Here is a 12,106-nt window from a genome sequence, read left to right on the forward strand (position 1 = left end):
TCAGCAGCTGAATCTATCGTGTGCCTGGGAGAGGCTGCTGCCTGTGGTCACCTTGGGTGGTGGTTCCCCCAGGATTCCAACAAATTCATGAAACCCATCTTGCCCTCTCTGCATCTAGCGGCGTGCGTGTAACTCATGTCACTGCAGAATGCTATAGTAACCATGTTGGGTAAGTGTGCCTGGAAATTGGTATAAATCACCAGCAGTGTCACAAGCAAAGAAACCCCACACCATCACACCTCTCATTCCTTGCTTCATGATGTGCACTACACATGGGCTCACTTTTTCTGCATCTCACAAAAACATGTCGGTTGGTATAAAAATTTCAAATTTTGACTTCTCAGACGACAGTACAGATATCCACTGATGGAATGTCCAGTCTTTATGTAGCTTAGTCCAAACAAGTCTTTTCTTCTTCTTTGCGGTACTCAATAGGGACTTCTTTGCAGCAATTTGACCATAATAACTTGTTTCTTGCAGTCTCCTCTGGACAGTTGATGTTGAGATGTGACTGCTGCTAGTTATATGTCTGTGCATCATACATGATGGCTGTTTGCTGAGATGCTGACAATTTCTGAGGCTGCTAGCTCTGATGTGATTCTTGGTCTCCCACTTAAAAAGATGAGAGATGCCTGTAATTGACATCATAGGTAGACCTCAACTATGAGAGACAAAATGAGAAAAAAAATCTTGAAAATCACATTGTCTGATTTGGAAAGAAATTTTTTATACCACTTAGAATTATCACCAAAAAGCTCTATCTTCGTCTCATCAGACCAGAGAATATTATTTCTCATAGTCTGGGAGTCCTTCATGTGTTTTTGAGCAAACTCTATGCGGACTTTTATATGTCTTGCACTGAGGAGAGGCTTCCGTCGGGCCACTCTGCCATAAAGGCCCGACTGGTGGAGGGCTGCAGTGATAGTTGACTTTGTGGAACTTTCTTCCATCTTCTTACTGCATCTCTGGAGCTCAGCCACAGTGATCTTGGGGTTCATCTTTACCTCTCTCACCAAGGCTCTTCTCCCACGGTTGCTCAGTTTGGCTGGACGGCCAGATCTAGGAAAACTTCTGGTGGTCCCAAACTTCTTCCATTTAAGGATTATGGAGGCCACTGTGCACTTAGGAATCTTGAGTAATGCAGAAATTCTTTTATAACCATGGCCAGATCTGTGCCTTGTCACAATTCTGTCTCTGAGCTCCTTGGGCAGTTCCTTTGAGCTCATGATTCTCATTTGGTCTGACATGCACTGTGAGCTGTGAGCTCTTATATAGACAGGTGTGTGCCTTTCCAAATCAAGTCCTATCAGTTTAATTAAACATAGCTGGACTCCAATGAAGGAGTAGAACCATGTCAAGGAGGATCACAAGGAAATGGACAGCATGTGACTTAAATATGAGTGTCTGAGCAAAGGGTTTGAATACTTATGACCATGTGATATTTCAGTTTTTCTTTTTTAATAAATTTGCAAAAATGTCTACATTTCTGTTTTTTTTTCAGTCAAGATGAGGTGCAGAGTGAACTTTAATGAGAAAAAAAATTAACTTTTTAGAATTTACCAAATGGCTGCAATGAAACAAAGAGTGAAAAAATTAAAGGGGTCTGAATACTTTCCGTACCTACTGTATATATACAACCCCTGGCAAAAATTATGGGATCACCGGGCTCAGAGGATGTTCATTCAGTTGTTTATTGTTGTTGAAAAAAAAGCAGATCACAGACATGGCACAAAACTAAAGTCATTTCAAATGGCAACTTTAGGGCTTTAAGAAACACTAAAAGAAATCAAGATTAAAAATGTGGTACTCAGTTAGGCTATGTGCCCACGTTGCATTTATGAAGCAGAAAATTTCTGCTGCATAAATGCAAGTCCTCTCCCGGAAAAACACATGCGGAATTCCGCACGCGTTTATCGCGCATTTTTCGCGCGTTTATCACGCGTTTTCCACATGCGGAATTGCCTTGCGTTTTTTATGCATTGGACAAAGGCAATTCCGCTTGCGGAAACGCAAAATTAAATGACATGCTGCGGATTTTTGAACGCGGCATAAACGCTGCGGAAAAATCCGCAGCATGTGCATAGAACTTGCGGAATCCCATTGGGGACCATGGGGTGCGGATATACATGCGTTTTTCAAGCGTTTACGCTGCGGAAATTCCGCAGCATATACGCTTGAAAAATGCTACGTGGGCACACAGCCTAAGGGTAATTTTTTTCAGACCAAGCAGAGGGAAAAAATTATGGAATCACTCAATTCTGAGGAAAAAATTATGGAATCATGAGAAACAAACACACAAAAGAACACTCCAATACATCAAGTACAGACCTTCTCATTTAAAGATTTTTCTGTATTTTCATGACTATGAAAATTGTACATTCACACTGAAGGCATCAAAACTATGAATTAACACATGTGGAATTATATACTTAACAAAAAAGTGTGAAACAACTGAAAATATGTCTTATATTCTAGGTTCTTCAAAGTAGTCACCTTTTGCTTTGATGACTGCTTTGCACACTCTTGCCATTCTCTTCATGAGCTTCAAGAGGTAGTCACCGAAAATGGTTTTCACTTCACAGGTGTGCCCTGTCAGGTTTAGTAAGTGGGATTTCTTGCCTTATAAATGGGGTTGGGACCATCAGTTGTGTTGTGCAGAAGTCTGGTGGATACACAGCTGATAGTCCTACTGAATAGACTCTTAGAATTTGTATTATGGCAAGAAAAAAGCAGATAAGTAAAGAAAAACGAGTGGCCATCATTACTTTAAGAAATGAAGGTCAGTCAGTGCGAAAAATTGGGAAAACTTTGAAAGTGTCCCCAAGTGCAGTTGCAAAAACCATCAAGCGCTACAAAAATACTGGCTCACATGAGGACCGACCCAGGAAAGGAAGACCAAGAGTCACCTCTGCTTCTGAGGATAAGTTTATCCGAGTCGCCAGCCTCAGAAATCGCAGGTTAACTGCAGCTCAGATTAGAGACCAGGTCAATGCCACACAGAGTTCTAGCAGCAGACACATCTCTACAACTGTTAAGTGGAGACTTTGTGCAGCAGGCCTTCATGGTAAAATAGCTGCTAGGAAACCACTGCTAAGGACAGGCAACAAGCAGAAGAGACTTGTTTGGGCTAAAGAACACAAGGAATGGACATTAGACCAGTGGAAATCTGTGCTTTGGTCTGATGAGTCCAAATTTGAGATCTTTGGTTCCAACCACCATGTCTTTGTGCAACGCAGAAAAGGTGAACGGATGGACTCTACATGCCTGGTTCCCACCGTGAAGCATGGAGGAGGAGGTGTGATGGTGTGGGGGTGCTTTGCTGGTGACACTGTTGGGGATTTATTCAAAATTGAAGGTATACTGAACCAGCATGGCTACCACAGCATCTTGCAGCGGCATGCTATTCCATCCGGTTTGCGTTTAGTTGGACTATCATTTATTTTTCAACAGGACAATGACCCCAAACACACTTCCAGGCTGTGTAAGGGCTATTTGACCAAGAAGGAGAGTGATGGGGTGCTATGCCACATGACCTGACCTCCACAGTCACCAGACCTGAACAAAATCGAGATGGTTTGGGGTGAGCTGGACCGCAGAGTGAAGGCAAAAGGGCCAACAAGTGCTAAGCATCTCTGGGAACTACTTCAAGATTGTTGGAAGACCATTTCCGGTGACTACCTCTTGAAGCTCATCAAGAGAATGCCAAGAGTGTGCAAAGCAGTCATCAAAGCAAAAGGTGGCTACTTTGAAGAACCTAGAATATAAGACATATTTTCAGTTGTTTCACACTTTTTTGTTAAGTATATAATTCCACCTGTGTTAATTCATAGTTTTGATGCCTTCAGTGTGAATGTACAATTTTCATAGTCATGAAAATACAGAAAAATCTTTAAATGAGAAGGTGTGTCCAAACTTTTGGTCTGTATACTAAGGGACTGTGCTATACATAATAAGGCTACACTCCTGCATCTGTGTGCAGTGTTGGTGTGCTGTCCGCTTTTACAGACTCATTGAGCATATCCTATTCTGATCCTCAAAATCGGATTAGAACAGGACTGTCTCTGACCCTCACAGATCTCATTCTCAGATTTGTGATTTTCATGGATGTGTGAATGAATCTATAAAACTCTACAAGTCCTTGTGCCATGTAATAAAAAAATCTTGCAACACACAGACATTTCACACAAATGTGAGAATGCAGCCTTAGGGATATTACATATATCATTATCACTCCAAGTCACACAGTGCAGATACAAAATAATATTTACATCCTGGCACTTACCGCTGACGTCTCATCTGATCAGAGTCGGTTTCTGCTGCTTCGTCTCCATCTTGTCAGACCTTCATGTCGACATCTCCCAGCCACGACTCATCTTGTCACGATGATCTCCAGCCTAGAAAAAACAAGGTCACATATATTGTATACATACATGTGTCTCCCCCACACTTTGGAGGTGGGAGAAGACGTTATCAGGTACTGAGCATCCTCCGCCACATCGTAATTCATTACTAGCTCCTGACAGCGTCTTCTCCCACCTTTCAATTCATTATAAAGTGTCCTATGCATCTTACCCCCATCATTGCTCTCCTCCCATCTTTGTTCTCCCACACCACACCTCAGTGTCCTCTCCCCCACCCTGATCATTGTTCTCCCTTACCACCTCCATCATTGCTGTCCAACACTACCCCCATCATTGCTGTCCCACACCACCCCCATCGTTGCTGTCGCATACTACCCCATCATTGCTGTTCCACACCACCCCCATCATTGCTGTCCCACACCACCCCCCATCATTTCTGTCATACACCACCCCCATCATTGCTCTCCCAATCACCCTCACTATTGCTCCCCCCTTAATCCTCATCATTGCTCTCCCCCATCAACCCCATCATTGCTCTCCCCCATCACCCCCATCATTTCTCTCCACCATCACCCTCATCATTTCTCTCCCCCCATCACCCTCATCATTTCTCTCCCCCATCACCCTCATTATTTCTCTCCCCCATCATCTCTGTAGCTCAGCATATCTGTTCATTGGAAGCCATTCCACGTGAATACGCGATGAAGCTGCTTGAGAGAAAGCCAAGGGGTTGTAAAGCTGTCATCTGTCACGAGTGTATCAGAAGTGACAGACAGTCGCCCTGCAGTGGGTTGCAGGAGATCTCTATGTTTGGCATTACAGACATCTTCTTAGAGGCTGTCTCTAGGACCCAGCGGCTACCTCCCTCTGGCTAATTAATACCCTGGCCTGGGTGTATAAATACCTGCTGTGTTCCAGAAGGAGGTGCCGGCGATATTGGTTACTCCTTGTGAAGGCTTTAGCAAGAGCAGTACTGCTTCCTCTCTGGAGCGTGAGGACGTGTGTGCATTTGTCTGGAGTCATCTAAAGCTAAGCAATTTCCCCCTGTTTGTCCTCCCTTGTTGTCTTTAGTGTTCAGTGGAATTCGACTAGTGCTCATCTCTTCCCTTCCCTAGCCTTAGCCATACGCCAGGGAAAGACAGGGCGAGGCACGCTTGTGGTGATTGGTGAAGAGTCAATATATGATGGTTAGGGGAGACAGGGTAACACTAGACCAGCCTAGCAGGTCTCCCCTTTCCCTAGAGTCTGGGCTCCCTTTCCCTCTTCCCTTTGTGTTGCACTAAGTCTTTCCTACACCTTGCGTGACATCAACATAGCTAAAAGTTGGTACTTTTCTTTTAGGAATCTAAGCACATATTCTGGTTTGTTTTACATGTATTTTTTCTGTTCTATATTATTATTATTTATTTATATAGCGCCATTGATTCCATGGTGCTGTACATAAGAAAGGGTTACATACCAAATACAGATATCACTTACAGTAAACAAACTAACAATGATAGACTGGTACCCTGCCCTTGCGGGCTTACATTCTACAGGATGATGGGAAAGGAGACAGTAGGTTGGGGGGGGGTTCAGCAGCCCCGGTGTCATTGAAGTGGCAGCAAGCAAGGTCATGGCAGGCTGTAAGCTTGTTTGAAGAGATAGGTTTCATGACTAAATGACGTCATGGAAGGTCCTTTTACACTACCGCGAGCAGCAGAAGACACCGGAGAAGGAGACTGGGGGCCATCGGAAGGTGAGTATAATGTTTTTTTTTGTTTTTTTAACCATTTTTACTTAACTTAGTCACACTATATAAATCCATGCCGGTTGCATGGATTTATATAGTGTGACCAAGTTGTCAAGCACTTTTTCAAGTGATGCTAAAATCGCTTGGAAAAGCGCTTGACAACCCGCATGCGAAATCGCATGTGCAAAACGCTTGACAAACGCTTGTCCTTGGCTGAAAAAACGCATGTAAAATCCGCATGCTTTTTTTCTGCCAGGGAGATGCAGAAACGCTCAGGAAAAATACGGAGCATTTCTGCATGATGGGCACTTAGCCTTAATGATTCCACATTTCCTCCTGTCCCACAAGTACAACACATGGGTGCAACCTTTTTCTCTGCTCTGTACTTTAAACCACATGTCCAAACCCTTACTACCTCTTGTAACCTCTAACTCAACATTTCATGAATCCATTTTTTCCTTTATCCCAAGTCAACAAAAGTACATGCATCAACCATTACCTCCACCGGCCTCACATCTAACAATCCTCACCTCTGTGGCCTCACATCTAACACTCTCACACCTCTCCAATCCATCATTAACTCTGTTGCCAATTAATCCTCCTCTCCCCTCGCTACTCCTCTAGCTATCCCCTTTGCCAAGCTCTTCATTAGTTCCTAATTAGCCAGAGAATTCTGTTTAAAATACCAACAATAACTTAGAATCATGTCCAAAAACCATCTTCCCCATACACCTAATAATAATAATAATCTTTTTATTTAAATAGTGCCAACATATTCCGCAGAATATGAAATCTATTCTGACCTGTATGCTTCATAAAAGAGATCTTGTTGCTGTGAAATGGCTTTTTATTCAGTTAAGTTTCTGATGCTTGCGGGCCCGGAACGGGAAGAAATCCCCACCTACTGTGGTAATTAAAATATTTCCCCCCTCCCCTGCATGTCACAGTGCCCTGGGATGTGCAGTCGCCGTGGCCAGATCCCACGCCTGCGCACTTCACTTTTTACACAAGGCACACTTGTACTGTGTACTATGCAGTCATAGTACTGCAGAGATCTTGTGCGCAAGTGCCGGCGAGTCACTGTGACTTCCCACAGTGACGGAATCCAAGTGTCGTATGGGTCACATACACCCAGAAAGCATTAAGGAACTACAGAAAGGGAACCTGACAAAGGATCTTATAATGTCCACTTGTCCAAACACTGTAATTGTTATGGGCTTATCTGGAGAGTTGAATTTGCTAAATCATAGGTCAGTGTGAGCAGCGCAGATGTGGTTATCAGTGATGTAGCACACTGTCACGCCGTGATGTAGCAGACTGTCACTCCGTGATGGAGAACACTGTCACTCCGTGATGGAGAACACTGTCACTCCGTGATGAACACTGTCACTCCATGATGGAGAACACTGTCACTCCATGATGCAGCACACTGTCACTCCATGATGCAGCACACTGTCATCGTGCATTTTTCCGACTCCTCTGGGTCCATCGACATTGGGGTCATTCTCGGCCAGGAATGGTGCCATTCTGTATGGCCTGATTCTTGGAAGACCTCTGGCTTATGCAAAAATCTGAGTGTTGTTCAATGTATGAACCGATTATCGTCGTTTTCTTTACGGTTTTGTCTCTATTAAGACATATAGTATTAAGGTGTCTAGACCATAATATACACATGTGGTCAAAATTGTTGTTACCCCTCGTTTAATGAAAGAAAAACCCACAATGGTCACAGAAATAACTTGAATCTGACAAAAGTAATAATAAATTAAAAATCTATGAAAATGAACAAATGAAAGTCAGACATTGTTTTTCAACCCTGCTTCCACAGAATTTATAAAAAATTAAACTCATGAAATAGGTCTGGACAGAAATGATGGTACTCTTAACTTAATACTTTGTTGAACAACCTTTTGAGGCAATCACTGCAATCAAACGATTCCTGTAACTGTCAATGAGACTTCTGCACCTCTCTACAGGTATTTTGGCCCACTCCTCATGAGCAAACTGCTCCAGTTGTCTGGTATTTGAAGGTTGCCTTTTCCAGATGGCATGTTTCAGCTCTTTCCAAAGATGCTCAATAGGATTTAGGTCAGGGCTCATAGAAGGCCACTTCAGAATAGTCCAATGTTTTCCTCTTAGCCATTCTTGGGTGTTTTTAGTTGTGTGTTTTGGGTCATTATCCTGTTGCAAGACCCATGACCTGCGGCTGAGACCAAGCTTTCTGACACTGGGCAGCACATTTCTCTCTAGAATCCCTTGATAGTCTTGAGATTTCATTGTACCCTACACAGATTCAAGACACCCTGTGCCAGATGCAGCAAAGCAGCCCCAGAACATAGCAGAGCCTCCTCCATGTTTCACAGTAGGGACAGTGTTCTTTTCTTGATATGCTTCATTTTTCCATCTGTGAACATAGAGCTGATGTGTCTTGCAAAAAACTTCCATTTTTGTCTCATCTGTCCATAGGACATTCTTCCAGAAGCTTTGTGGCTTGTCAACATGTAGTTTGGCAAATTCCAGTCTGGCTCTTTTATGATTTTTTTTCAACAATGGTGTTCTCCTTGGTCGTCTCCCATGAAGTCCACTTTGCATCAAACAACGACAGATGGTGCGGTCTGACACTGATGTTCCTTGAGCTTGAAGTTCACCTTTAATCACTTTAGAAGTTATCCTGGGCTCTTATGTTACCATTTGTATTATCCGTCGGTTTGATTTGCCACGTCCAGGGAGGTTTAAGATCCCATGGATCTTAAATTTCTGAATAATATGTGCAACCGTAGTCACAGGAACATCAAGCTGCTTCGAGATGGTCTTATAACCTTTACCTTTAACATGCTTGTCTATAATTATCTATCTAATCTCCTGAGACAACTCTTTCCTTTGCTTCCTCTAGTCCATGTTGAGTGTGGTATATATAATGTACTGATAATACAGGGGTGTACTCCCTTACGCTGAGCACTGTATGTATAATGTACTGAAAATACAGGGGGTGTACTCACTTATGCTGAGTGCTGTATGTATAACGAACTGAGAATACAGGGGTGTACTCACTTACGCTGAGCGCTGTATGTATAACGTACTGAAAATACAGGTGGGTGTACTCACTTACGCTGAGCGCTGTATGTATAACGTACTGAGAATACAGGGGGTGTACTCACTTACGCTGAGCGCTGAATGTATAACATACTGAGAATACAGGGGGGTGTACTCACGCTAAGCACTGTATATATAATGTACTGAGAATACAGGGGGTGTACTCACTTACTCTGAGCGCTGTATGATGTGCTGAGAATACAGGGGAGTGTACTCACGCTGAGCGCTGTATGTATAATGTACTGGGAATACAGGGGGTGTACTCATGCTAAGCACTGTATATATAATGTACTGAGAATACAGGGGGGTGTACTCACGCTGAGCGCTGTATGTATATTGTACTGAGAATACAGGGGGTGTACTCACTTACTCTGAGCGCTGTATGTATAACATACTGAGAATACAAGGGGGTGTACTCACTTACGCTGAGCGCTGTATGTATAACGTGCTGAGAATACAAAAGGGTGTACTCACTTATGCTGAGCGGTGTAAACATAACATACTGAGAATACAGGGGGTGTACTCACTTATGCTGAGCGGTGTAAACATAACATACTGAGAATACAGGGGGTGTACTCACGCTGAGCGCTGTATGTATAATGTACTGAGAATACAGGGGGGTGTACTCACTTATGCTGAGCACTGTATGTATAATGTACTGAGAATACAGGGGGGTGTACTCACTTACGCTGAGCACTGTATATATAACGTACTGAGAATACAGGGGGGTGTACTCACTTATGCTGAGCGGTGTATGTATAATGTGCTGAGAATACAGGGGGGTGTACTCACTTACGCTGAGCGCTGTATATATAACGTACTGAGAATACAGGGGGTGTACTCACGCTGAGCGCTGTATGTATAATGTACTGAGAATACAGGGGGGTGTACTCACTTATGCTGAGCACTGTATGTATAATGTACTGAGAATACAGGGGGGTGTACTCACTTACGCTGAGCACTGTATATATAACGTACTGAGAATACAGGGGGGTGTACTCACTTATGCTGAGCGGTGTATGTATAATGTGCTGAGAATACAGGGGGGTGTACTCACTTATGCTGAGCGGTGTATGTATAATGTACTGAGAATACAGGGGGTGTACTCCCTTACGCTGAGCGCTGTATATATAACGTACTGAGAATACAGGGGGTGTACTCACTTACATTGAGCGCTGTATATATAGTGTACTAATAATATGGGGGTGTACTCACGAATTTGTCTCTCTTTCTCTTTCTCTCGTCCTGCACATAATGTCGTTATTGCGCCACACTGAGCATGCTCAGTCTATAAAGGCTTCAGACAGAAGGACACATCCCTGGTTATATTATAGATTAAACCAGCTGATAGAGGCCACAAAAAACATTTGTTCCTCCCCATTGAATCAGCCCTTTTAGCTTCAATGTTCAGTCTTTGTTTATTTGGTGCCTTACGCATAAGTGAGTTACGGTAGTTCCTCCTTCTAAATCTAAGCCAGGCGGTCTTTTACTTGAGGATATATCTTTGTCTAATTCAACCCTCTTTATTCTGTTGCGCAATTCCAAAACAGATCAGTCTGGCCAAGGTCAATGGGTTCTCCTTTTTCCTACATCCACCCAGCGTGCCCCAAAATGTTCCTGTCCCATTCAGAGGCGTAGCTAGGGGTTCAGCTCAAGGGAAGCGAAACATCTGAGTGGGCCCCTACAAAGGTAACTCTGATTACAACTACAGTGGTGAACCCTGATCATGAATATAGAGGAACCTCAGCAGATGACCTCGCTGTTACTGAAAATAAATCTCTACACAAAGACCAACAGTGGTAGATATCAGTCCTGCAGACAATACAAGTAATAACAGTGCAGGTACAGTATATACAGTAACTTACAGTTGACGTTCTTTGTGATGGAGTAGTTAATTTTCCCGTCTTTTCCATCTGGCCCAGACCGTCACGACAACTTCTTCCAGCCAGGACTCATCTGCACAGATTACAACGAAAACACATTTGACTTCTCACATTACCAGCCCCTATTCCCAACCTGCACAAACTTCTTATCCTGCTGATACTCCAATACTGAGCAGCTGCTGCTTTATGTGCCCCTATTATTGCACCTGCTGCATGATGCAAAAGCAGGGATCCTCTTACTGCCCCACATCATAATACCTGCCCTTAAATGTAATAATGAATCATTTGTGCCCTCTAGATGGTAAAATTACTCCCTTGAAAAGATTAATGCCCTGTGCAAATACCCTAGAAAAGTGTCCACATTTTGCCCCTTTGATGGTTACAATACTCTGAGTGCCCTTATAACAATAATGCTTCTTAAGTGTCCACTAGACATTTAATAATGTCCACTGGGTCCTCAATATACAGCTCCACTATATACAGTATGATGGGCCCATAGTTTCCCTATACACAATATAATGCCCCACTGCTTCCCTATACACAGTATGGTGCCCAATTCTCCATCCTGCACCCCCATTTCTCCATATTGTCCCTATGCTCCCACTTCTCTATAGTGTACACTCACTTCTCCATACAATCCCCCCACACTCCAACTTCTCCAGATGGTCCTCAGATGCTCTGAATTCTCCATCCTGTTCCCCCATATTGTCCCCTACGCTCCCACCTCTCCATACCGTTTCCCCCTACCCCCCCCACACCGCTTCTTCATATTGAACACCCATTTCTCCATACGGCCCCCCCACCTCTCCCTAATGTCCCCCACTCCTCCATATTATCCCACATGCTCACTCCTGTCCATACTGTCCCAAAACTTCTCCATATGGCCCACCCACCCCCACGCTGCTTCACACAATTTTCCCCACCCCCATACAATATCACAAGCACCGGCGCGTCCTTCCTTCTCCGCTCTGTGGCTCACTGATCACAGCAGCAGAGTGATGAGGTCAGCAGTGTGCGACCTCATCACTCCACTGCAC

Source organism: Phyllobates terribilis, unplaced genomic scaffold (genome assembly GCF_046119375.1).
Source record: "Phyllobates terribilis strain yellow unplaced genomic scaffold, ASM4611937v1 Scaffold_1__5_contigs__length_1240528914, whole genome shotgun sequence".
NCBI lineage: Eukaryota > Metazoa > Chordata > Amphibia > Anura > Dendrobatidae > Phyllobates > Phyllobates terribilis.